General features: G+C 39.4%; 1 pseudogene; it reads left to right on the top strand.

Annotated features, from left to right (window-relative positions):
* Positions 1 to 10,446: 10,446 nt before the first annotated feature.
* Positions 10,447 to 11,400, top strand: LOC130015780 (regucalcin-like; annotated as a pseudogene).
* The last annotated feature ends 2,119 nt before the right edge of the window (positions 11,401 to 13,519 follow it).

The following is a 13,519-nucleotide window of genomic DNA, read 5'->3' as shown; positions in this document are numbered from 1 at the left end:
TCCTGTTGCTATAGATACAGGCATGAGGGTCTTCTATCCACAGATACTTATAAGAGACTTGAATGTTCAAGTGAACAGGGTGAAGAGTTAATCATTCTGCTCAGAATTTGCTGTCTGTCAAACTCATGATTGAAATTCCAGTTCGCTTGTCACTTTTCTAAATATTGTGCATCTGCATGTGATATGGTATCCCAAATAATATTGGATGTCTTATAAAACCCTGAGAAGACTTTAGAATGAGGCTTTATAAAATTTGGGTATTACCAGACCATGGGCTGGAGCAATAGCACAGCTGGTAGGTGTTTACCTTGCATGCAGCCAATCCATGTTCAATTCTTCCATCCCTCTCAGAGAGCCTGGCAAGCTACCAAGTGTATCCAGCCCGCATGGCAGAGCCTGGCAAGTTCCCCATGGCCTATTCGATATGCCAAAAACAATAACAACAAATCTCACAATGGAGATGTTACTGGTGTCTGCTTGAGAAAATCGATGAACAACAGGACAGTGCTACAGTGCTACCAGACCATAGAGGATATAAACAAACACAATCCATGCAACATTGTATCCATATGGCATCTTTATGTTTATTTTCCCCTGAATCAATGCTAATCCAAATTTTAAATTTTAAGAGAAAGTGATGGATCACACTAAGGGTGATCAAGGCTTACTCTTGGCTCTGTGCTCAGGGATCATTCCTGGCAATACTTAGGGGACCAATTATGGTGCCAGGGATAAAACTCAGGTTGGCCTATGAAAGGCAAAATACTAACCACTGCTCTGTCTTTCCATTCACAGACAAATATTAATCACTTTAAGTACTTTCAGTAGGTTACTCAGTGTTTGTCAAGTTATAGAGCAAATAAAGCAATGCGTAAATCTCAATAACTTGCATAAAATAAACCACTTTTTCTTAGCCATGTTAGAATTCAATTTCTAAGTTCAGAATTTGAATGTCATCCTTACTTGAGAATCTAGTATTAGCAATGCAGACATTTTGTGAAATGTCAGTAATAAAGTGAAGCATCAAAAATATATATATGTGTATATATATATGTACCCTAAAATGTTCTACTGTTATGACTTTGTTTGCTTCCTTTTATTGATGTTATAGTATTAGGAGAAGTAGGTTATATGAATGGTTTTAACTTCAACTGGTAAGAAAAATAGAATCTTATCAGATGTTCAGAATGAAAGAGAACCAATGAATATGTGAACAGACTGTCTAAAGGGCTGTTTCAGGGGCTCAAATGATAGCACAGCCAAATAGGGCACTTTCCTTGCACTTGGTGTACTTGGGCTGGATCTCTGGCATCCCATGTGGTCCCCTGAGCCTTGCCATGATTGATTTCTGAACACAGAGCCAGAAGAAATACCTGAGTAGAGCAAGATGTGATCCAAACACACACACACACACACACACACACACACACACACACACACACAACAAAACAAAATGGTCTGTCACAAAAGACACTTGTAAAAGCTCCTTTCTTTGAATTCATCCCAAAATCTTTCTGTAGCTTATGATCAGATTGATCCATTTTAGTTTAAATAGACTGTTTTGTTCATTTTCAAATTACTGTAAATGTATTTATACCTGTATGTATTCCTTTTTTTAAAAAAATAAAACTTACATTCTCTTAGAAACAAAATAGTCTGCACTTCTGGCTTCTTGCCTATCTCCAGTGGAATACCTAAGACATATCTTACATGAAACTTGAAGTTCATGGTTCAGATAGTTTGAATTATTGGCCACTCCTCAGTAATGATTCTTTAGTGTAATTCCATTTTCTCACTTATTCCTGAGATCTGGAACTATGCATGCAAATAATTAGCATTTACTGAATAGTGAATGAATAATGAATGAATAATGAATAACACATCACGTCAGATGTGTTAGGTAAACATTTGTTCTCTTATTTATCTATGAAATTACTAGAATTTACTTTGTCTTGTAGTTATTATGGTGGAGCTGAAAGCTATAATTGGTGTTCTTAGTTACTACACCCCATGCTGTGGATCAGTTTTTGGGAAAGATTCACATGCAAAGCACATGTTCTCTCAGTTGAGCTACATCCCTCTCCTAAGCAACTTTCAGATTTTCCCTTCCTTCCTTCCTTCCTTCCTTCCTTCCTTCCTTCCTTCCTTCCTTCCTTCCTTCCTTCCCCAGTAAAATATTTCATTTAAGATGGTGTCTGAAGAGAAAGTACAGGAGTTATGGCACTTGCCTTAAATGCATACATCCAGATTCAGTCCCAGAACCTCATATGTTTCACAGAGACTCACAAAGAATGATACCTGAATACGGTGCCAGGAATAAGCCCTGGAAATCACAGGCTGTGACCTCCCACAAAATAATAAAGAGAAATAATAAAATATTTTATTTAAGAGAGTAGAGAGGAGGGAAAGGAAAGCAGAAAAACTCCAAAATTCTGGAAGGGGCATTTTTAGTAGGATTCCCTAACTCTCTCATTTAAATAATACTTTCTGTAGATAAAGGATCAAAAATGATAACCTCTCAGTATCTGTATTGTTAACCATAATGCCCAAAAGTAGAGAGAGAGTATGGGAAATATTTTTTGCCATGGAGGCAAGGGGAAGGTGGAAAAGTGGGGGGTAGGGGGGTATACCGGGGTTATTGGTCGTAGGGAATGTACACTGGTGGAGGGATGGGTGTTTGATAATTGTGTGACTGTAACCCAATCATGAAAGCTTGTAACTATCTCACAGTAGTTCAATAAAATTTAAAAAAAAGTGAGTGCTCTCCAACAACAACAACAACAAAAAAAGGAGTACTTTCTCCAGAGGTGTTTAAAGAGAACTGCCCTCTTGGTTTATTTGTTTTTAATTTTAATCTGTTATCATGTATGAAAAAGGACTTGAATAAAGTTTAATTTCAACATAGCACACGTTCTACCTTCTATTATAAACTCAGGAAACTTTTTTTAATCTTCATATAACAAATATGCAGCCATTTGTTGGCTATGTAGTATACTGGGGCTAGAGTGATAGCACAGCAGTAGGGCGTTTGCCTTGCACGCAGCTGACCTGGCCGAGGTGGGTTCCATTCCTCCACCCCTCTCAGAGATCCCGGCAAGCTACCGAGAGTATCTCGCCCGCACGGCAAAGCCTGGCAAGCTACCCGTGATGTATTCAATATGCCAAACACAGTAACCACAAGTCTCGTGATGGAGTCGTTACTGGGCCCGCTCAAGCTAATTGATGAACAATGGGAGGACAGTAGTATACTGAATTTAATCAGCTTTGATTGATAAGGTATTAAATAATTTTATAGCGCTGTAGCACTGTCGTCCCATTGTTCTTTGATTTGCTTGAGCAGGCACCAGTAACGTCTCCATTGTGAGAATTGTTGTTACTGTTTTTGGCATATCGAACATAGGATGGGGAGCTTGCCAGGCTCTGCCATGGTATCTTGTCAGGCTCTCCTAGAGGGATGGAGAAATCAAATCCAGGTTGGCCACATGCAAGGCAAATGTTCTACCCTCTGTGCTATCGCTCCAGTCCATTAAATGTATATATGTATATAATCTTAGTTTTGTTTGTGTTTTTTTGAGGAGAATCACAGCTGGTCATCTTAGGTTTATACTGGCTCTGCACTCAGGGATCATGCCTGGTAGGGCTCAAGGGACCATAAGTAGTACCTGGGAGCAAACCCGGCCAGCTGCCTGCAAGACAAGCACCAGCCATACTAAACCTATAGCCCCTCATGAATCTAATTGTTAATCATTATAATCAAGTATGTTTCACATATATTGTATAAAAATGTATGTAGACATACATTTACATAATACAGTTATAGAATACATTATATACAAAACATAATTTTGTATAATACCATAGTATCTTTAATAATTTATAGTTTTCACTTTATTTCCATTGTTTCAATTGTAAAGTATCTTTGATTAGGAGTTATGAGTAAGAGAAGAGAATAGTGATAAAGGCACACCATAAAATTAGTGGAAAGAATTGTCAGATGTGAACAATTCCATAATGAAATACCTTTAATTGCCTTCTTTTTCTTTTTTTCAGATATTCTCACAAATTCAAATTCTCCAAATTCTCATATATTCAAGACATACACTTCATGATTGAACCATGTCTCTGGACTTTTATTCATATTTTTCAGTTTTGAGGGAATAATAGAAAAGTGACATATTTTAGCACAGCTCTTCTAAGTTTGGTAAGTAGGACTCTTTCTTTGCCATTCATCTGAAAAATCCTGCATTTGTGTTTCAAAATAGTAATCAGCTGCAGTAACTACAAAAACGAAAGACAACATGGTCAGCCTCCAGATGGGAAGTTATTTCAATCCAGCATCACATTTATTCACAATGGACAGATTATAACATAAAGCAAAAATGACCACAGAGGATTTTATTCTATTGCCTTTAAGGAACTCTTTTTTTTTTTGAGAATTATATTTTCCCCTTGGTGTATTTTAGGCGTACTTTACCACTTAATAGGATTTTTGTAGCTTATTTAAAGTACTCTCCATCCCCCCTTTTCTGGCACCTATTATGGAGGTTATCACTGGTAATGGTAGTTAGATTAATATATAATTCTCACATGTGTAATATAACAAATGAGATAGACTCACAGTTTGAGGGTCATGCTGTTCCAAAGCTGATGGTATGATTTATATTTTCTCCCTGTAGTGTGATATCTATATTTACAGAAGGAACATTATTCAGTTTTTATTGAACAGAGCAGTTCTCTTGTCAAGGAGACTTGGATGACATCTCACACCGCACATAAAATTTTATATTCTATTAAGAAATAATAGCTATTTTGATATAGTATTCCAGTGTCTTTATATATTATACCTAAAACAAAGTAAATAAATGATTATTTTTATATAACTAAGATTATTTATATACAGAAACTATCTACTTATGATGGATTCCTGTTAGCTCAATTAAATTATCTATAGCAACATCCACCATGGATAAAGCAACATTCATTACAAAGAACAGCTGTGCTAGAATCAGAATCAAAGCTGGCATTAAACTTACAGATGAGATAAAATGGGAGTAAAATGTTAAAGGATAAACATACACACACACTCATATGCATGCATGTGCACACGCATGCACACACACATACACACATTCCTTTTCTCCTAGGAAAATCTCATCATACCTCCTTGTACACTGGGCAGGGATGCTACATATGTTCTTGCTGGATATGAAAAATGAAAGATGTAAAATTTACTATTTTTGTTCTTAACCATATTAACCATTCAAAAACCGTGACAAAGAATAAAACACACAAATAAACATAAGCGGAGATGAGAAATAAGCAAATTCTAGAAGTAGCTGAATTGTTAAACCTCACTGTTTCAAAAAATCACCTAAATCATTTCTTTCAAATAACTTGACCGCTAACTAGTTTATGGATTGCATGAGCTCTTAAATTTATCTTTGTCAAGCTAGTTACATAGACATTATTCAGGACAAGGATTTTGCACACAGAAAAAATTAGCAGGACTGAAGAAAGCTGGCACTGGTACTAAATAGTAAACTAGACATTGTAGACAATAATGAGCAAAGTATGAGTAAAAAAGGAAAGTAAAGGGGTAGATTCTTACTATTGCTGAATAAAATCTGTCTCCTCTCTGGGGGTAAAATATAGATGTAATGTACAATGTTTCAGCTAATGGAATGAGAATAGATACGGTATTAGAAATTTCAAACAGTCCTCCTTTTCATATGTTTAGAAGATCCATGACCTATTTTTCTATTAATCCATGAACAAGCTAAAAACAAGTGAAAAGGGCTTGAATTCTATCCTAAAACTGAAAAATAACCACCTCTACCAGTAAAAAGATTATTAAGTAGTAAGGAAAATAAATGATGATGTTCTAATCTACTAACTTTAGCCCAGTGATTACACAGAAAATACTTTAACAATGACTAATAGAAGTGAGTAATGAGTTGTAAAAATTAATGAGATCAGAGCAATAGTGTAGAAGGCAGGGTACTTCCCTTGCAGTGATCAACCTGGATTCTAGCCCCAGTATCCCATATGATCACCCAAGCCAACCGGAGCAATACCTGAGTGCAGATCCAGCAATAGTAAGAATCTACCCCTTTACTTTCCTTTTCCTGAGCACCACTGTGTATGACACAAAAACAAAAACATTAATTAATAGTAAATTAATTATAAGAAGGAGATGAGAAACAAGGAGTTAGAGAAGGTCTGATATTAAAGAAAGGGCAAAAACAAAGTATTGCAAATAAAATGTCACTGAAGCTGGTTAAAACATGGCAAATAGTGGAGAAAAAGAAAGTAAAATTTCAGGAATAGCTATCAGTGGACTGAAATTTATTTTTAAAAATAGCAGGGAAAAAAAGGCAATTACAATATACAGAAAAGAGGGGAGTATAGTGCTGCCAGCAGCTCAGTCTATACACGTGATGCGAGTGCATCAGCAACCTGATGGTGCCTTCAAACTTTCAGATACCCCAAAATTGCTACTGTAGCTTTGTCCAGACCCCAACAACTTGGGGCAAAGTTTACCAAGAAAGTAAATGGCCAAAAGTTAGTTTTGTGGGAGTGAAAACCTACAAACCACCTCCGGCTCAGCTATATAACAGAGGCATGTCCTCTCTGGATCCTGATCAAACTACTAAACGGCCATGATGTCAGAGACTCAGAAACAAATCTTGAAACCCAACGGCCTTTGGCAGAAATGCGTCCAGTCCCTGCAATAGGTTTACGGCACCAGGCCACCCCAGGGGGGAAAGGGTGCTCTACCTGCTCCCCCTAGGCTGCTTGGTGGCCACATCTTCCAGAGGCCACTTGACAGTCAGGTTTGGGCCCTCAGTGAAGAGACACACGGGGCCTCAAGGGTGGGGGTGGATCTGGCCCTTTCCTCCCCACCCCAACAAGACCCCGAGTCGCTGCCCACTAATGTCTTCTCTGGCTTCTGATCAAGCTGCTTAATGGCCATGATCCCAGAGACTCAGAAACAAATCTCGAAACCTAGTGGCTTTTGGCAGAAATGCGTCTGGACCACTCAGTAGGTTGATGTTGCTGGGCCACCCCAGGGGGTAAAGGGTGTTGTTCCTCTGCCTGCTTCCCCCTAGCGGCTCAGTGGCCATCATCCTCCAGAGGCCATTGGACAGTCAGGATTGGGCCCGCAGTGACGAGACATGTGGGGTGTCATAGGATGGGTGCGGAGCCAGCCCTTTCCTACCCACCCAAAAAGACCCCGAGACACTGCCCCAAAATAGCTTCTCTGGCTCCTGATCAAGCTGCTTAAGGCCATGATCCCAGAGACTCAAGAACAAATCTTGGAACCCAGCAGGTTTTGGCAGAAATGTGTCAAGTCCCTGCAGTAGGTTACCAGCTCTGGGCCACTCCAGATAGGAATAGGTTTTGTGCCTTGACTGTTTCCCTTGGCGGCCTGGTGGCTGCCATCCTCCAGAGGCCACTGAACAGTCAGGTTTGGGCCCTCAGTGACGGGACACATGGGGGCCTTATGGGATGGGGTTGGAGCCAGCCCTTTTCTCCCTGTCCCAATGAGATCCCGAGTCTCCTCCTACAAATGACCTCTCTGGCTCCTGATTAAGCTGCTTAACGTCTGAACAACACAGTTGGTTACTGTTGCCGGGCCAACCCAGGGGGAAAGGGTGCTGCCCCTCCACCTGCTCCCCCTTGGCAGCCCTGTGACTGCCATCTGCCAGAGGCCATTGAATAGTCAGGTTTGAGCCCACCATAACAAGACACACACAGCCTCTTTGGATGGGGGTGGAGCCGGCCCTTTCCACCCTGTCCCAATGAGATCCTGTGTCACAGCCTATAAACGGCCTCTCTGACTTCTGATCAAGCCACTAATGGTCATGACCCCGGAGACTCAGAAACAAATTTCGAAACCCAGTGGCTTTTGGAACTTCTCAATTTCTCTTTCATCATAATGAGATGTTGGTGCGTAGACAACGAAGATAGAAACTGCCGGCAGTGAGCCACATCTATTCAGATGTAAACGTCCGATTCGGGTTGTTAGGCATTCGAATGAATCAATGCTCTTGGCCAAGTTTGTGTTGACAAGGACACCGACTCCTCCAACACCTCTTTTATCGCATGTTCTGAGGAGCAATTTTTCTCCAGTGTCGAAAACGACATGGTGAGATTCGTGCCTTCTTGTCTCGGTCAGACCAATGTTGTCGTACTTGATCATTCGCACTTGTACCATCAGGTCCTCGATGGATGCATCTGATGCTAGCGTATGTACATTGAAAGTACAGACTATCATTTTTGTCTTCCTTCACTGTGGAAGCCTACTTCGGCCTTGAGATTTTATCGGCATCTCCTTTCTCATCCTTCTCAGTGCTGTCATGTCGCTGAGCTCATTGAGGTTTCTTTGGAGTTCAAGATGCCACTCTGTTTAACGTTCATTGATTTAAAGAAGGCCTTTGATTCTGTTGAGATGGAAGTGGTCATTGAAGCCCTAGCCAATCAGGGCATTCAAGCCCAATACATCAAGATCCTCCATGAGCTGTATTGCGGATTCACTACCAGGATCTCACCATTCTACAAAGAAGTAATCATTGATGTCAAGAGAGGGGTTTGGCAGGGTGATACCATTTCACCGAAACTCTTCAGTGCCACCCTCGAGAACATCATGCGATGACTGGAATGGGAAAGAATGGGAGTGAGGATAGATGGTCGGCAACTACACCACCTCTGCTTTGCTGATGACATTGTTTTAATAACACCAAACATCAGCCAAGCGGCACAAATGCTGGCCAACTTTGACCATGAATGTGGAAAGGTAGGACTACAGCTGAATCTTACGAAGACAATGTTTATGAGAAACAGCCTCATTCCTGATGCCCCATTCGCTCTCAATGGAAGGACCATCTCCGAATGCAACAGCTATGGTTACCTAGGTCGAGAGGTCAACATGACAAATGACTTGGCACCCGAGCTGCACAGGAGGAAGAGAGTGGCTTGGAACGCCTTCAAGAACATCGAAGAAATAGCTAAGGGGACGAAGAACCTCCGGCTCCTTTATTGTCCCTGTCACTTTTGGTAATGTACTTGTGTTTCCTTGATTCTCCTGCTATGGTGAGAGCTACTGCTCTTCCTGCCATCTACTTAGACAGTGCTGCCTATTTCAGCATGAGCAAAGGATCAAAGAAAAGGAATGCTGTCCATCTGGGTCAAAATATGGTTAACTTGTTATTTATGCCTTTTTTCTAAGTGTTGTTAATTCCAGTCTCTAGTCATTACCATTATATTTTAAGGAGCTACCACTAGTATTTGGTAAGATTAAAAATGACCGACTATATTAGCTGGATTACCTAGCATCTATGGGTGGATTAAAATTATCTCCCAAAAGAAATTCTATTTTTCCTTACTTCTTAAATTGTAAAAGTTATCTTGGTTCTGTTATTGGTACTGGAACACTTTTATGCTGATCATATTTATGACTCATACCCATGAATATTTATAATATTTATGATTCATGGGCTGGAGCGATAGCACAGCGGGTAGGGCGTTCGCCTTACAAGCGGCCAAAATGGCCGACCTGAGTTCGATTCCTCCGCCCCTCTCGGAGAGCCCGGCAAGCTACCGAGAGTATTCGATATGCCAGACACAGTAACAACAAAGTCTCCAATGGAGACGTTACTGGGCCCGCTCGAGCGAGCTCGAGCTCGAGCAAATGATTCATGAAAGAATATAACTTCTTATTATGAAAGATTTCTTCTCTACCAGCAGTGATAATGAGAGGGATGAAGGTGTCAGTATGCTACATTCTGTCTCACACACACACACACACACACACATACACATAACACATACATTTATATTTGGTCTTATGAGCTCAAACCTTAGTCTCAAATTATTTTATCAGGCTGATGTACTTACAAGCCACAAATAAGCATTGATTCTCAAATGATTTACTTCCTGGAAGTTAGACTAATGGATTAAATAAATCTACTAATAGAAATTGAGCTTGGTAATAGTGCCATTTTGTTAGACATAAATGAGAGTATTAAGTATAATAATGTATCTATTGTTACATTTATCCCAAGTAGTAATTAGGTCACTGCAAACACATTTTCATACAATTTACTTACATTTATACATATTTTGTTTCTATATCAATTATTAAGCAAGTTATTTTTTTCAAAGAACAAATAATTCCCCAGTCTGCAGTCTAATAAAGATTGCTGCGTGCCATTTAAATTGGAGACCACCTGACTATGTCACTGCAATCATTTAGGAGTATGATTTTGTAAAACAAACAAACAGTATATACATATGTACTATGACAAAATAATGTGTTTGCTTTCAAGATATTTGAGTAGGTTTCTGTTGATAAAAATCTAACTATGGAAAAATTCATAAACATTAAATTATAGAAACGATGTGTACGTAGCTTTGGGGAGGAACGGACTGTAGATCTACATGATCATGTCTTCCATTAAGACTGAATGTGTTTTGCTGGAGAAGTGTTGGTGCAGGGAATCTCCTGTGTGGGAGGAAGAAATCAATCCTCTGCTTCTTCTGGCTATTTCTCAAAAAAAGGTTTGCAGATGGGATCCGGTAAGAAAGCAAGTGCAGCGAATGAATGTGGAAGCCCCAGACACTGTGGCCCTGCAGAATCAGGAGGTTATGCTGCCACCATTGGTACGAAGTTCTGTGCTTTGAACTTGGAAGACCAGACAGTGGTCAATCTGGCCACTGTAGATAAAGTTAAGAAAAACAATCGATTCATTGATGGGAAGGTGGACCTCACTGGGAGATCCATTGCTAGTACCATGGCTGAAGAAACAGCCCCTGCAGTTCTGGAATGTCACCATGGGTCTCTGTATTCCCTTTTTCCTGACCACCATATAAGAAAAGTACTCTGACCAGGTGGCTATATCCAATGGCTTGGACTTGTACCTGAACCACAAGAACTTCTACTACATCCATAGCCTGTCCTACTCTGTGGATGTCTTTGACTATGACCTGCAGTTCAAAGAGATTACCTACCGCAGAAGCATGTATATGATGGACAAGAAGAACAAATTCCAGATGGGATGTGCATTGATATTGAGGGGAAGCTGTGAGTGGCCTGTTACAGTGAAGGAAGAGTTTTTCATTTAAATCCTGAAACAGGGCAAAGACTGCAAACTGTGAAGTGGCCTGTTGATGAAACAATGGCATGCTGCTTTGGAGGGAAGGATTACTCCGAATTGTATGTGACCACAACCAGAGATGAAATGGCCGCTGAGGACCTTGTGAAACAACCGGAAGCTGGTGGAATTTTTAAGGTAACTGGCTTAGGGGTCAAAGGGATCCCTCCCCAAGCCTACGCAGGTTGAATAACAGGTTTTTCTTACCGAAAAACAGACATTATTACTGGGAATATCTGAAAGCAATTAGAAAATTTTAGCTCTGAAATTTCAATCTAATTGCAAAGAAATGAAGCAATGTTATGATTAAAATGAGATTAGATTTTTATTTGCAATTTTCAAGGCATGAAAATTGTACAGTTGTCAACTGGTCTCTTGATTCTTTGCAAATTGCTGTTCTTTAGTCTATGTCCCATTTTATTATACCTAATGCTTAACAGCGGGTAGGGCGTTTGCCTTACAAGCGGCCAACATGGCCGACCCGAGTTCGATTCCTCCGCCCCTCTCGGAGAGCCCGGCAAGCTACCGAGAGTATTCGATATGCCAAACACAGTAACAACAAAGTCTCCAATGGAGACGTTACTGGGCCCGCTCGAGCAAATCGACGATCAACGGGAGGGCCTTTACCTTTTACCTTTTAATGCTTAAAAACCAATAAATAGAAGCAGTTCATGAAAAAATAAATAGATAAATAAATAAATAAAAGACTGAATTTCTTGATTTTTTTTTCTATTTCCTGTTCTCTAATTTTATTAAACTTCTACCTAGCGTTCAGAAAGGGAGATTGAGGTTTATAACAATTATTGATTAATCATCATTCTTTGTGTTTGCATTATATATTTTGTCAGATAAAATATTTTATAGTCTATCTGCTGTAACAAGTGTGTAATTGCCATATCTTATTGATAGACCAATTGAATACTATATAATTCAATCTTTGTAATAAAAACACTTAGAATAGATTGTATAGGCAAAAGTCTATAAATAGTCCATTTCTCTCATTTAGATTGCTCTTCTCTTGGTGCGAATTTTTTGTTTTCATACTTTTGTGTGAAAAAGTGTTATGACTCTAAAGTGACTGCTTATATTTGGTATGTATGTTCATAATATACAGCCTCCTTGTTTTTAGAATGTTGTTTTCAAGATTCTATCTAATGTCTTGGAGTTTGTTTGATTGGTTGGGTTTTTTTTGGGGGGGAGCGGTGGAGTCTGTCCCTACCTGTAGCCCACCTCCCTGATCTATAGTCCCCACGAAGCTTTTTTAAAGTCATACTCAGCTTCATGTTCAGCGATCTTTTGTGCCAATGTTTTGGGGACCATATATGGTACAAGAATCAAACCCATTGTAAAAGAATTACCTAAACGCATTGGAAAAGAAATACCTTAAACCCCTATACAATTTTTCCAACCCATAGTTTAGATCACGTGGACGACCACCTATAAGATGGTCAGACTTCTTCGTCAAGACCCTAAATGATCGGTTTGAAGCTCTGCATGTTCCTAGAATGAACAGATACCATTGGGCTACGCTAGCACGCAACCGGGATGAATGGAGACGTTACTGGCACCCGCTCGAATAAATCGATGAATAACGGGGTTAAGTGATTAAGTGATAAGTGATAGTTTAGAGATATTATAATCAGTTTCTTCTGATTGTCCATCTCTAAATTAACTCACTCAATCCAGTGAACCTGTCGAAGAACTTAACTTTTCCCCTTTTCATCTGTACTATAAAATGAAAAATTCCAGATTAGAAAATTTGGTGTCAAATATTAAGATCAACTGTTGTACTTTTCTTCATTCCGAGTCTTGAGGCACAGGTTCTTACTATATCAGTATTTTGACAACAGTTTCAAAACAGATTTTGAAAAGTATTTTTCCTGATTTTCTGGTTAGTTGTGAAAAATTTGGCTGAGATAAATCGCTGTGTTTCCCATTGCTATGTTGTTTTGTTGCTTATTTGAATATCCAAAAGAAACCTACCAACTTTGTTCACCAACTTATTTATCAGGCCTTCATATATGTGACCTTTCTGAAAGTAATTTGAGTTTATTATCCTTGAAAGAGCAAAATCATTAAATTAAATATGTTGGGTATTTAAATAGAGCTTTGTGAAAAAGCCCTATGAGAGCTAATCTTGGGGACAAAAGGAAAACAAAAAACAAAGTGTGTCTACAAAAACCTGTAGACATGTCTAAGTTCACTGCAAAACACTGACTTCCTTGCCAAAAGCTTGAGGAAGTCCTTGGGTACTTCTTGTTTTCTGAGTCATATCTGACATCACTCAGTTATTTCTCAAAACTTTGTGAGTCCCATAGCTGGTTCATGATAACCTTGTAAATTGCTCCAGGTTTTTGTCTACACTA

Source organism: Sorex fumeus, unplaced genomic scaffold, assembly GCF_029834395.1.
Source record: "Sorex fumeus unplaced genomic scaffold, SorFum_2.1 ptg000131l, whole genome shotgun sequence".
Lineage (NCBI taxonomy): Eukaryota > Metazoa > Chordata > Mammalia > Eulipotyphla > Soricidae > Sorex > Sorex fumeus.
The sequence above is the reverse complement of the archived record's forward strand: the minus strand, read 5'-3'. Positions and strand labels throughout refer to the sequence as shown.